At 35.4% G+C, this 15,527-nt stretch overlaps 1 protein-coding gene across 1 annotated transcript in view; it reads right to left on the bottom strand.

Moving 5' to 3' along the window:
- The window catches only part of LOC148941249 (retinal guanylyl cyclase 2-like), a 274,002-nt gene that overhangs the window by 177,552 nt on the left and 80,923 nt on the right, over positions 1–15,527 (bottom strand). The window lies entirely within an intron of this gene.

The following is a 15,527-nucleotide window of genomic DNA, read 5'->3' as shown; positions in this document are numbered from 1 at the left end:
GGTCTATAGGTCTTTACACTCTGGGAATGGCGCAATTTCAAAGTTCAAGGAATATACATGTTTTTTTTATTATGACATCGATTTTTTGTGTGTCAGTCGATTAGATAAATTTGGCGGTTAGTCAAATATAATAACTTGATTGGTCGGTTTTCTAAAAAAAAAAAAAAAAAAAACTTGTAATGCAACAATGTAATTAATTTAAAAAAAACCCGATATAATTTCCCTACAATGCATTCCAATTTTAATTATGCATTAAGACATTTTTTATATTACACCATATATTTTTAACTTTTGAAAACAATGGATTTGTATATTTTCAATGTGAGTACACTTTTCATTCTTTTATTTCCCCCCAAAAAAATAAAGAAAAACGTTTTACTAGTAAATTCAACTTTCAGAGGGACAGCCCCCTTCCCCTCCAACAATACAAAATCTTAAGAATATGACGACTGTATTTGATAGAAATGTCAAAGCACGCTTTTTTTTCTATTATGTAAATAAAACCTATCCATCCTAGGTATTTTTACAAGTTTTAATTGTTTTGAAAAACACTTCTTTATCGTTCAGAAATAAAGGTCTTTCCTAACATGATGTATTTTTCTGCTTTGAATGAAAAGCTTGCGTGTTACAAAGAGTGTGAGAGTTTTTTGGGGGGGGAGTTAAATTTCACAGGCTCTTGCTATAAACGGGGTTTGTCTAATTCCGATGTCCCGGCGGATGACTTTGGGAAAAAATTAGGGTGGGAGGGGGGCCTAGATGCCCTCCATTTTTTTTTGGGTTACTTAAAAAGGACATTAGAACTTTTAATTTCCGTTCGAATGGAGCTCCAGATAGGAGCTTTTAACTTCTATAGTAGGGTTCTCTGATGATGTGATTTTCATTAAAGTTCTATGAGTTTTAGAGGGTGTTTTCCCCCTTTTTCGAAAACAAGGCAAATTTTTCTCAGGCGCATAATTTTTTCTCGGATTAGAAAACATTTTATAGAATTTTATTAATTAAATAGGTCTTTCAATAAATTTCAGAAAATTTTTTTTATTGTTTGAAAAAAAAAAAAAAGTTTTTGTAAAATGTCAAAATTTATATTAAATATAGATGCTAGGAGGAGGGGGACAGTCCCCCTTCATATAGGGAATAATTTCTGTTCGTTTTAATTTCGCTCCTTACTTTCAGTTTAAAAAAAAAACTTTTTTTTATTTAATTTCTGATCGTTTTTTTTAGTTAATGTAGCTTTTATTTGCACAAAAATTTTACTTTTCTTTTCCTAAATGGATATCTTTACAAATTAACTTCTATATTCCTGTATTTTTCTTCTGGCAAAAAATACAAAAGTTGCAGATTTTTTCATATATGAGCTTGAAACCTATTTAATAGAGTTTTATGATACACTGAATCCAACGGTGTTTTTTTAATTAAAATTAATTAACTTGTAGGGGGTGTTTCCCCCCTCTTAAAAAAAAAAAAAAAAAAAAAAAATCAAGTAAGGTTTTTTAAAATTTCTTGGAAAACCAAGTTTTTGTCGAATTAAGATTAAATTGCAAAAAAAAGTAATTTAAAACCCATTATTTTTAAAACAGGTTGTTTTTTACAATAATTTAGATGTCTAACATAAACTGAATTATTTTCCAAAAACTCAAAATGCATTTTTGCTACATGCTAAATTTTTTTGTCTTTTTTTAAAGGAAGAAGAGACGTGCAATAATCCCCCTTCTGAGAAGAAAGTGAGATATGATGAACCTTCATTAATACAGGCCACAAGAGCGTCCGTTATCAAACTCGCTAGAAAAGTTACACACGATCGAGATCATGCATCGAGCACCCAACTTATAGTGACAGAGCCCTCTGACCCCCGCGTTGGTTCCATGGCAAACCCCCTCAAGTATTACAAAGGAGTTCAGATATAGAAGTCCAGTCAGAATTTGTAAGTATATACATAATTTTTTTTTCTATCCCTATTTTCAAAAAATAAGACAAAATTTTCTCAGGTGCATAGCTTTTTAAAAACTTAAAATTTGTTTCTAAGCTATTTAATTTTCTTTCATTAACAAAATTAGCAATATATATAAAGGAGTTATTATAGTTAATTTATAAATATAAAAAAAAACTTACCTTGTAACTTTTAAAACGTACCCAAACGTTTATAAAATAAATTTAATTATAAAGTAAAAAAAATGGTATAAGGTAACTAACAACAGTATATATTTATCAAATAGAAAATCTATTTTGATATAAATTTAATGCTAAATGAGCTTCTTGAAACAGGAGATGTTTTTACGATAAGAAGAGTCCTTTGAATAATATCCTATTATGCCTTTCATATTCAAAAGAAAATATTATTATTTTTGAAACAACTCAGGCAAAAAATTGCCTTTTTGAAAGGTTCAAGAAAAAGAATTTGAGACTGTTCTATTTGAAGTGTTGTGAAGGCCGATACCCCCTCCAACTCAGAAAGGGTATCGATCCTCCTACCTCAAAGGAAGCCCCCGGTCCCCACGGGTACTCCCTGGGAGGGTTGTGGGGGGGGGGGGCTCTAAACAGGATCATCCAACATTTTAATTGTTGATATGGATGGAGAAAAAAGTTATTCTCTCTTAAAAGTATTTATTTATCCCAGGTCGAAAAAATCCGTTGGCAAACGACACAGGAAAATACGGATTATTGAGAAAATAACAACACCACCAAGCTCCGACATATGGAGTTCATTTCCTTTAACTGAAGCCGAGGAGCAATTGCTCGTACAGAATACTGCATCAGTCGAACAATGGTCAAATTTCATCGACAGTTATAATAAAGAGGCTCAAAGAATCGAATTGGACTCATATTTTGCGTTTTTATTTTAAAAAAAAATTTGGAATAAAACCATTAATTTTTTCTATCATTCTCTTGTTCTAACTAACTGAAGCCGAGGAGCAACTGCTCGTACAGCATACTGCATCAGTCGAACAATGGTCAAATTTCATCGACAGTTATAATGAAGAGGCTCAAAGAATCGAATTGGACTCATATTTTGAGTTTTTATATTTAAAAAAAATTTGTAATAAAAACATTAATTTTTTATATACTTCTCTTTTTAGAAATTACCCTTATACTAATAATAATAATAACTGGTCCATACAAAAAAAAAAAATATTTTTTTTAACAATTTAATTTGACATTATTAAAGACATAAGGCAATGTAACTTTTTTTTCTTCTTCTTTTAATTGTTCAGGTGGTGGGACAATGACTATGAGAAATTGACAAAAGTTTATTAACTATAAAAAAAAAATAATGATTATTTTACATAAAAAATTAAAAAACTTTTTTTTTCTACAGATTAAAAATATAGCACTCCCAGCGGCACCATTGAGTGATGATGCAAGTATATTTACAGAACCAATTCTGTCACCACCAGCAGAGTTCAGGGATGAACCTACACTGGTTCTAGAGAATATGGAGTGAAATGAGGGATTCCTTAATGATGTTTTTGGGGAAATGGCCAGCCTGGAGGACTTAACTTGTGATATTGACATGCTTGAGGACACAGAGTGGGCAGATAGTTTCATGCGTGAATATTTAGATGATGATGCTACAAGTAAATCTGAACTGGGTCCTCATAACGAAATACTATCAGAGGACAATACCGGCTTGCTCGATCAATTGGCTCAAAACACCTTGTAATCTTTGCGCGGGGATCTCATGTCACAACCCTCCACTGTTATTGAACAAACATTTTCATGACATGAATACAGTGCGAAAACCCCGTAAGTGACTTTTTTTTATCTGCACGAGTCATCTCTAATCCATGTGAACACATACAGGTTCGATTTTATTAGTCACTAGGGCAATACTGTCATTATGTTAAACGACCCCGAGACAAATCTCACTAGCTCTATTCAGAGAATTCGAGCACATATTGAGATTCAGATCCAGAAATGGGAAGGTCAAGGGGGAATTAAAGCATCAGTGAACCAAAAAGTTTATTTGCAAAAGGGGACATCAGGGGAAATTTTTTATTTTCATTTTTCGACAGCCAACCAGACTTTCTACACAGGTCTAAACGAATTTGAAGACAATTTTTTGAACTGGTTGAATAAACTAATTTCAACTTTGGAAACATTGAGAAAGAGGGTAAGCGGGTCCACAATTTTATACATTGAACTCAGGGATCTGAATCTCAGTAGATTTAAAAAAAACTTTATTTTAAGGGGAGGGCGAGGTAAAAGAATAAAATGACACCCGGATTTGTCAACGACAGGAGGAGTTCAGGATTTTAAATTTGACACTGGACTTCAATTTTTTAAATAGGCGTTTTTAGTAGCAGACCATAGTAGCGTCAATACTGAGTCAACAATAAAAAATCTCGACGGACGTGCATTTAAGGGTGTGAAAATTGAACATCAATAAATTGTTTTCGTTGTATAATTAAAGTAGTCGGGGTAATTTTAATAGTTAAGCATTGGTGAGACCTACCAGGCATTTCTGTAGGGAGGATGAGTGTTTTTCCCATACGTACTAGAATACGTCGATGGGGGGAAAAAACCGGGAAGAAAGGAAGTGACAAATTCAGTGAGGAAACCAAGGGTGAACAATGAACAAAGATGGGTATGGATTATTTACAAGCCTCCTAAAGATGTAAATTCTTATGGTCATTTTTTCCCCGTCACAGCAATAAGTCGACTCTTATGTCAAGGCAAAAAATATGGGGAACGTTTCTATTGCCCCATGTGCCTTACCTCATTTAAAATTGAAAGAACATTTTCAGATCACATGGGACCTTGCAAACTTCACGGAAATCAGAGAATTGAAATGCTGGTAGAAGGCAAAGACATTTTACAATTTAAAAATTTTCAAAATTCTCTTCTACAATCTGATAAAATGTCTTTGGATTGTGAAACAAGACTGGTTGAGGTATCGGACCCATCAAGGCCAAATATAGTCAAGGAACACAAATTAGTTGCGTGTTCCTACGCGCACGCCCGTCGCGACGTCAACAATAAAATGCTATTGGAAGAGTTTTTTTTAACTATGGACGAGGAGGGTAGTATGGAAAAGCTATTGGTTTCTTTAATAAAAACAGAAAACAGAGCAATTTCACGATTACGTCATACTAATTATCCAATGACATTGTTGGATAATGAACAACTGGCGTTGGAAAAGGGGACAGTTTGTTGGGTGTGTAGGGATATCCTTGCCTCAGAAGACGCGGTGCAGGATCACAATCACCTTATTGACCCCAATTCAACCGGGACAAGTAACTTTCGGGGGTGGGCTCACAATTGGTGTAATTTAAAAATTAAACAACAACTTTTTCTGCCGGTTTTTATACATAACTCTAACTACTATCTGAAGTTTGTACTACCCGCATTGGCACATCTTCTGAGAAATCGAACAGTGGATGATGATGCAGGGCTGATAGGCAGCTTTACGTACAAAATTATATTTCAATCCGCAGAAAAGTTGATTGTTTTGGAATTTGTATGGAACTTTGTTGAAGCCGGTGTTGAGTACACGAATAAAATTCGCTTTTTAGATTCCTACAGTTTTTCTCCCAAATCATTGAGCGAATTAATTTAGGTGCAGAAAAAAGATGACGGCAGTAACGCTTTCCCCCTTCTCAAGCAACAATTTCCAAATAATTTATATGATTTGTTGACGGTCAAAGGCACATATTCTTATGACCATTATTGTTCGCTGTCGAATTCACCAAGGAGATTATTGCTCCAATTGTATCATTTTACGACAGTCTTCACGATCGTAGTTGCACCCCCGAGGAATACAGTTTTGCTAAAAAAGTTTGGGCAGAGGGAGGGTGTAAAAATGGATTTGACTACTGCAAGCTGTATTTGTCGAGTGACGTGTTAACTTTGTTAGACATTATGTGTAAAATATGGATAAAATCTATGAGGAGTTTAATCTTGATTTGGGGTATTATTTTTCTTCGCCTCATCTAGTGATGGACCTCATTCTAAAAATTAGTGGGGAAAAAATCGGGCTAATTACAGACATTGATCAGCAACTGTTCATCGAGAGGTCAATGAGGGGGGGTTTTGTTTGTCACGGGGACCGTATCTTGGAAACCGATCCAACGGGGGAGAAGACGGGGACAAAATCAAATGCAGTTTTCCTCGATATGAATTCGCTCTACCCCTCGGCCAAGTCCCATTATGCACTACCTTGCGGCGACTATAAATGGCTCAATGACCCTCAAGCTCCCCATTTCCCCAAAATTGGCGACGACAGTGTTGAGGAGAATGGACCGGTTGTATGGTTTTTTGAAATTGATGGAGAGATACCATTCGAGCTTCACGATTCAGTAAAGGATTTTGTTTTACCGTGTATCAATAGACCTGTGAAAAAAGACTCTTTGAGTCCTCTCAATAGTCGTTAAGTCGAGGTGGACGGATTGCATTGGGCGCCTTCAAAACAAAAACTTATAGCCGAACTTCTGACAAAAAAAAACATATTTTTACATAATTTATATTTAAAATTGATGTGTAACAATGGTTTCAACGTCACAAAGGTTCACCGAGCACTCGAGTTTAGTCAAAAACCTTATTTGAAAACGTTTGTTGACACTTTTGTCAGCAAACGTTCCGCAGCACAGACGAAAGCTGAAAAAGAAATTTATAAACTCATTTTGAATTCGGCTTTCGGCAAAATGTGTGAGTGTGTTCGCAATAGGAGTCGTTGTGACGTTGTGGCCGGTTCAGAACAGTCTGCTTGAATTAATGCTGATCTCAATTATACTTCCGTTACAATCATTGGCCCGGACATGGTACTTTTGAATAGGAAAAAAAGGCGCATTGTCTTGAATAAAAATATTGCAGCAGGCAGTGCTATCTTGGAGATCTCAAAAAAGCTCATGTTGGAATTCTACTACAATGTAGCTAGGGTACAGTGGCCGGAAAAAGGGCAAGTAGAGGTCTGCTACAGTGACACGGATTCTCTACTGCTCAAAGTAAAAACATCAAATCTAATTGATGATTTGGCACATGGTGAAATTATCAGTTCACGGATGGACTACACCAAATGGAATTTTGGTCTTTACCCTGAGCTAGTAAACCGTCGGGTACCCAAACAGCTTTTATTTTTTAAATCTGAAACGAGTAGCGACTTGATATCCCGCGGTATGTTTTTAGGTCCGAAGGTGTACTTTAAACAGACACACGACGAGGAAATCAAGAGACATTGCAAAGGAGTACCCATACGCTATGTGGACAAGAATTTCGACATGAACATTTATAGGAATTGTATTGTTCAAAATGCAAAACCACGAGCCAAATTGTTGGCAATTCGTTCATTGAAGTACAAGAACTATACTGTAAATGTAGAGAAAATAGCCATGAGTACCATTTCCGACAAGGTCTATGTTTGTCAAGATGGTGTGACCCCCCACCCCCTTGGTCACTATTTAACTTCAGACCGGATCGAATGTATTGCCCACCGGGAAAGTCTCGGTTTAAATAAAGGCCTGTAACTAATTGCCTAAAACCCTTGGGGGGGGGGGGGCCTCGCGGCCCGGGGGGGGGGGGGCGCCGCCACCAGCGCGGGGGGCGCTCCGTCACCAAATTTATCTTTTTTTTTTTGGACTTGGAGCATATTTTTTTTTTTTTTTTCAAGTGTAATCTATAATTTAATATTTTTTTTCTCTGTGAAAAAAAAAAAAAAATTTTTTTTCTATCTGTGTGCATCCCATGTAAAGGCTGTTTTTTTATTTTTTTTATTATAAATAAATTTAAAAAAAAAAATGTATTTTTTCAAGTGCTCTCTCTAATTTAATGTTTTTTTTTCTCTATAAACAAAAAAAGTGTTTTTTATCTGTGTACCTATTTAAATGTTGTTGTTGTATTTTTTATTTTGAATAAATTTAAAAAAGTTTATTTTTTTTTTCAATGTATTTTTACTTTTTTACGTTACTGTAATAAAAGAAAAAAAATATGATTCTTTGTCTTTGTCTTTGTCTTCTTGTCTAAACGAGTAGTAGGGAAAAAAAAAATTATTTAGCAATTATAACCGATGTGTCTAAATGTAGTTGTCCAGGTGACCTTTTGAAAGGAACATGTATAAATTTAAAACACCGTTCAGATCGTTTCTGTGTGGGCCCTCAATGTCGGGCAAAACAACACTCTTAACTAAAATAATAAAAAATTGTGATAAAATGTTTGTGTAAAAGACGAAAAAAATCTACTATTGCTATAGTATATGGCAGGAGTAATTCGATAAAATAAAAACAATTGCTGCCATGGGATCGGTGCAGATACAATTCATACAGGGACTTGATGTTTTCAACATTATTGAACCAAACTCTTGGTTGATCATTGACGATCTGGCTGAATCCGTTGAACAATGGTCTCAGCAAATGTTGCAATTGTTCACTTTTCGCTCTCATCATGAACAGATTTCCGTTACTCTGGTTCCACACAATCTCTTTCATCAGAGCAAATGTATGCGAACACTTGCTTTGAACTCTACCTACTATCTCATTTACAGAGTTGTTCGCGATTCTCGCTCGCTAATAACCCTCAATAAACAAATCTATCCAGGTGCCCCTAAATTTCTGCTCTCGGCATACAATCAGGCAACTAATAAACCCCACGGTTATATCCTGCTGGATCTTAATCAAAATACACCCGAGGATCTGCGTGTAGTCACAGATATTTTCGACACTGAAATTACAGTATACCTCCCCATGAACACTAAAAAGACATACGAGTTGCTATCTTGACACTGAAGACACTACATGAAAATAGGCATTTGTTGTCATATATAAGCACTTCAAAACCTCCGCTTAGAAAGGCAATACTCAAAAACTGTATTGACAACGATTTCATTAATATCCTATCTGAATTTTGTTTAAATTTTACAGTGGGTAATGTTAAATTACCAGAAGTAATTAAGCAACAGGCAAAGCAACATCATTCCATTGTACGTGCTATGGCATCTAAAAAGAAAGGAAAGAATTTTAAAAGGAAACGACTTCTTCAGGCTGGCGGTAGCTTTTTCACACTTTTACTGCCAATAATTGCAGGACTTGTAAACAGTTTTCTCTAAATGGCAAAACCCTATAAATTGACTCCAATAGAACTCGCTCTCTCACCCGTCGAACACTTTGAGGACAATCTGAGTAAATTCCTCGACATTGAAACTATTGAGGATGATAAAAAACTGATTTTACTTCAAGATGCACTTCGTCGAGTGGACAAACACTATCGATCAAAGCCCACTGCTGCTGCTGACCTCAAAAAAGAATCATCTCCTCAAGAATCACCTGCTGCTGTTGTAAAAAATTAAAATAAGTAGTAATTGTATTAATTTTTTTTTAAATTTGTAAAAATGTGACCCATATATTTTGTTGAGAAATTAACACGACTCTTAATCTACCTCTTTGAAAGTGGTTAAATTCAAGTTGAGAGAAATGGGGAAAGGATTGTAATTCAAAGCAAGAGCTATAATCTAATCGATTTAATGTATGACCTGGTTACAAATCGTCAATTACTATTATGATTTGACACTCATCTATATAACTTTCTAAATACATTAAACTTCCCCAAAAGTCTTATTGGCAATAGAAAAATTCTAAAAAATTTAAATGAACGTGCATCATCATCATCAACATTAAAAGATGAACTTGAAGCAGAAGAAGATTTTAAATCAATTTTGGAAAATACTAGCACACCACTGATAGCTAGACAAAAGCGAAGACGTATCAAGTCCACATCCCCGCCACCAGCAGCAGCAGCAGCCAGTATACAAAAGGGTAGTGGACGTTACACAACGTGTTTACGTTCAAAATGGCTGAAGTTCTGAAAGGTGTTTATGAAAACATTGGTGTGGCGGGGAGTTTAAGTTCCCCCACCACTCTTTCCAAGGTCACGGGTGTTCGCACTAAAAGTGTACAAGACTATCTACAGAATGAACCAAGTTACACTCTGCATAGAAATCATAGACTTCGTGACAATCAATATCGAAAAACTAAAGCCTTTTACACATTGCATATAATGCAACCAGATGTCCTGAATATATATGAGATTCAACGACTTAACATTACACTGTACAATTACATTCTAATTGCAATCAGTTTTTATAGCCGCTATGCGCATTCAATTCCATTGCGATCATATAAATGCTTTGATTTTGCTCGGTCCATAAAAATTATTCTCGAACAGTATTAATATAAAAAAATTAAAAATGATAGAGGTAGTGAATTTTTTAATCCTAATGTTGAAAAAGCACTAGAGAAATATAGTACACTTCTCTATCATAGTCATAGTCCTATAAAGGCTGCATTGGCCGAACGATTGATAAGAACTATTCGACTTTTAATTTCAAGATATTGTACATTGAAAAATACGCTGGCTTTTATTCATGATCTAGATAAAATCGTGTTGATTTATAATCAACGACCTCATCGATCATTGTCCAACTCTTCACCAACGGAAGTTCATCATTCGGATCATAATACAATTGACACCTTTCTTAAACAATATTCCAATGAATCAAATGCCAAGAAGAAAAATAAATTCAATGTTGGTGATACTGTTCGAATTAATAGAACAACTAATGTTTTTGAAATGGGGACTTACTTGTGGGTCACGGAACTTTTTAAAGTAACAAGAATCCTAGACTCCAAACCCATAACTTATCTCATGCGTGATACCAAAGATGAAGAGATTCTCGGCGGCTTTTATGACTAAGAATTGCAAAAAGTTGAAAATGCTAGTGAAATCTATCGAATTGAAAAGATATTAAAGACACGTACTCGCGGGGGTAAGAAACAGTTACTTGTTCGGTGGCTAGGATACAACTCTGATTTTGATTCTTGGATTAGTGTTGAAGATATTGACAATGCCCAATGATTTCTATGTAACTTTCATGTCCAACGTTTCCGATCCTCTCTACAATGACTTGAATACTACAAGTGATTTTTGGACAAAACTCTCACCCGCCATCAAATGTGACGGTGCATATGAAGTGGTTCTGGTCGCTTGTATTTTCAAAAATACCTATGACATCCTGAGAAAGGATCGTAAATATGAAATAAAAATTAGACCGTTTGAATTTGGTGATGAAGGTGCAATGGCAACTTTTGACTCTACTCAGTACCCTATTGCTAACATGCCCTACAGGGAATACAATAACATGCATGAACTGTGTCGAGTTATCAACAAAAAAATTGCAAGTCGAAAAAAAGGTGGTTTCACTTTCAATTACTCGACGGAACAAAGGAGAATTTATATTACTAATCCATTTGAGAATGAAAGATTTTTCCTCAATGAGAATTTACGTGAGTTTCTTGGTTTTAAAAAACGTACTATTAAGACAGGAAATGTCAGTGGTGGTGACCATGTTATCTATGCAGACTGTGCACCCAGCTTCTCCACGGACACTTGTATATTTTTCTACGCTTCATTTGTGGAAACATCTCGGTTTGGTAATCCAAATGTTCCCCTCCTACGAGTTCTTGAACGAAAAACCAATCAAGAACATGTTCACCACTACAATATAAAGCATCTTCAGTATATTCCCGTAAACACTTCATATTTGGAACTCTGTCAGTTAACACTAAGAATTGAATTAGGTGATCCAATAGCAATTTCAAAAGGCCTAGCAGTGATTACATGTCATTTTAGACCCATTATCAACGACAAAGACGATACAATCACCTAAAAAAATGAAAAATAGAAGAATTCCATTTGTCTGTCCCCATATTGACTGTTATGTTGTTGCTTTGAGTCCACGTCAAATAGGCAATGGATTGGACTACTACAAGGGGCGTACTACAATGTCTGGCTATGGTCTTGGTAGCTGGTTTGCTAAGCTATTTCGTTCTGCACTACCCCTTGCCAGAAAATATCTTCTACCTGCTGCATCAAATTTTGCTGCCTCCACACTACAGGGATGGGGATCGGGCAAGAATTTCAAGGAGAGTGTTAAAGAAAATATTAGATCTTCAGCAAGAGCCGTTGGCGAACAATTAAAATCTCGACAAAATGGGGAGGGGTTGAAAAGGATGCGTTCGCGTCATTCACTCATCAGTCTCCACCCAGGCAGGAAGCAAAGGACATCAGCAAGGACTTTAAGAAATAAAACAACAAAGACCAATAAGCAGCAGAAGAAGAAGAAAAAGATTGTTAGATCAAAGAAGAATTTCTTCTCTTAAGATGACTTATCTCCCTCACAAGGAATCATATCCTTCAATCAGTTCCTCATTGAATCTATTCAATGCTGAAAATGTTGATGTCAGTGTCAAGTATGGCTACTATGAACAATTTCACCTTCAACAGCCCCTCTTGGAAAATATACACTTTCAAATATTTTCCCATGAACATTATTTCATTGATTTGTCGTCAACATTTATTGATTTAAATATTGTAGTGAAGAAAAGGTCAGATAATACAAGTCCAAACGCCGGCGAGGGTCTCTCCTATGAAAACTGTATTCTACACAACCTATTCAAACCAATTAATGTATTGATTAATGGGACATTGGTGAGCACTAGCAATAATTTATCCAACTATGCAAGCTACATACAATTTATGATGATGACGCCAAAGGCGTACAAGGATATGAGAGGACAATCATTGGGCTATGAATATCGAACAGGTGTTGATACTGACGGTGAGTTGAATACTGCAGTGACTCAGGAGTATCATCTAGTTGGAAAATTAAATCATGAGATATTCAATATATCCCAATGGCTACCCCCCAATGTCAAGATGCACATAAAGTTACAGATGGCCCCATCGAATTTCATTTTGAGAAAAACACTTCCTGCAGCACCCGATGCAAATGTCATTATCACATCGGCAATTCTCCACGTCCGAAAACAACAAGTTATGAGCTCTGTTGCATTGGCAGTGGAAAAGCTAAGAGCCAATGGTAACAATATTAAACTTCTTGTCCCCATAAAATCACCACTCAACGTCACATTGCCACCGGTTCTCGTAGCTATAGCGATTCGTCGTTTATCAATGGAGAAATCCCATCAAAATTGGCATTGCCCTTTGTGAAGAGTGGCAACGCCGTTGGATCCTGGACTGAATCCACCCATAATTTTAATTTTTTTGATCTCTCTAGCATTGTGTGCAAAATGAACGGTATTCCACTGTACACTTTCTCGTTTGACAAAAAATCCTATAGAACTCTTTATTAGTTGACTCAGCAAGTTCTAGATAATGATTCTCAACTAATTGAAAATGGAAGACCTAATTAAATTGTGTCAAAATACCATGGGGTTATTGTTTTAGGTCCGTCATCAACGCAGGATTTTAGCATCGTTAGACAAGATACTTCCCGGGTATAGTTTAATATGTACAATGATATGGCTGAGATCCTAAAGATCATATTACTGTTCAAAGTTGAAAAACCTTGGGACATCCCACCTGAAGGCAGTATTCTACTAGACCTTGCACACTGAACACATACCAAATAATCAATGCATTTAGTATGGATCCATACATGTCCAATTACAAGTCCTATTGCATACCTTCGGACTTCATTGAAAAAATTCCAAGTGTTAACAATACCCTAATCATTGTTAATAGCAGTCCATCGACTTTGAAGATCGGTCAGTGGCTATGCATCTTTCAAACAGCGAAGAATATTGAATTTTTTTATCCTCTTGGCCTATCGTATAAATTCTACGTTCCATACATCAGCAACTATATTGAAAGAAGTGGGAAAACCATTATTCAAAATCAACAAAGAGTACAGGATTTAGCGACTAAGATATGTGGCTTTCATGCACTACTCTTTTTCATGTTCAGATGTCGTGGCTACACCTACAAGCAGTTTCTCAATATCTACGTTGAATTACCTCAATTGAACGACTTTATAGTGGAGAATTTAATTACAATTGTATTTAATATTTATTTTAGTTCCCTAATAATAAATTGTTATAAAGATGTATTTTAAATTGTTTATTAATAAAAAAAAAATTATATACATGATAAAAAGACTTTTCTACTCTTTAGATTTCATCCACTACTAGGTATTTGTCAACAACAACTAGTGCTGGTAGATTATTTGAATTCACAGTGTACTGATTCTGATGTACTGCAATGTCGGGGTCACATTTTCTACAGTAGAGTGTGACTTCACTCTTGTCATATCTCTTTGTATAGTCAATGATACTATTCGCATTCATTCTATAGAATTCACGTGTTTCAATTTGTATATTTGAAGCAATTTCACAAACAGTGTCCTCAAGTGTCGAATCACATTCCGTCACAGCCAAATAAAAATCAGTGGGCTTATAATCAAAACACCCATTGTCTTCACAACAATGACGTAGAAACCATATTCTCTTGTTGTTCCAACAGTTGAATCGTTGACCTGGTTCCTCCTCCCAGAAAAATCTAAAACCACGACGATACCAAACTCGTAGCACTAAACTAAAATCATGGTTAGGATTCTTTCCAATCATACCGGGATATGTACTCTCCCACTGCTTACATTTTTCATAATGACAATTGGAGCATAGGTGACCTCTAGGATGAGAGTCACACACCTCTTCAAGACAGGAATTACAATCTTTAATTTGTACAGCATATCCTCTATGCAATTTACATGGGTTGCATAATCTACACTTTTCATCATACTCCTCAATCATTGTGCAATTCTCACATGATGACCAACTGCCCAGTGAGAACATACATAGTGGACATTTTTGAAACATTTCGTCATGTGTTGACTCTCTCACTGCCACAATGAATCTGAGCTAGCAACAACAAAAAATTGTCTGAGATAGAGAGAGAGGAGTAAATCATCCTTGAGCACCATCTTATGAAAAACAAAAGTCCTAAATTTCTAAAAACTAATGTTTAAAAGCATATCCACAGTATCATTTTGCTCTGTCGTGATCAATATATCAATAAATTGTGTAAATGCATTTGGACCACGATGTAGAAGCTTCATACAATAGTCTAATGATGGAGAATCAGTTTTCATTATATCGACAAGTATTCCTCGAGAAAATATCTTCCTTTGAATAGACAACTCTAGAAAATCATCATCTAGAATCAAACGTTTTTCCATAAGAATTAGATTCCTCATGATTCGATCTTTCTCGAATCTATCCATTTTTTAGAGTCCTAACTCTCTCACAACCAACTTCAGACTAATCAGAATCTCGTTCTGTACTCTAAAAAAATATACGCTAGTCTACTATAGAAAAAGAAAAAAATACCATTGATTTAGAAACAGTTTTATTGAACATAATTACAATAATAATATTCACTGATGCATTTTGTTCTCATCAATATATTTCGATAGAACATCTAATGCTGACCGAAGTTTATTTATATGGAGAATATTTACTTTTCCAGAAAAACACAGCTGTTCCTCCTTCTTAAATTTTCTTAATGATATAACTTATATAGCATACATAGTGTCCCATTAAAGACATAGTCTACAACCAGCAGTTATTTCCACAGCTACATTAGGTACTCGTATATCGTTACTGCTGCTGCTGTCGGTTCCATCATTAATCTCCAATAGTGTAAATGCACCACTCAGTTTTTCTCCACTAATATCCTCTCAAATAAAAAAC

This window comes from Artemia sp. Qi Xiang Cuo, chromosome 18 (genome assembly GCF_049724085.1).
Source record: "Artemia sp. Qi Xiang Cuo chromosome 18, ASM4972408v1, whole genome shotgun sequence".
NCBI lineage: Eukaryota > Metazoa > Arthropoda > Branchiopoda > Anostraca > Artemiidae > Artemia > Artemia sp. Qi Xiang Cuo.
Note: the sequence above shows the minus strand (reverse complement) of the source record. Positions and strands in the feature narration are given on the sequence as shown.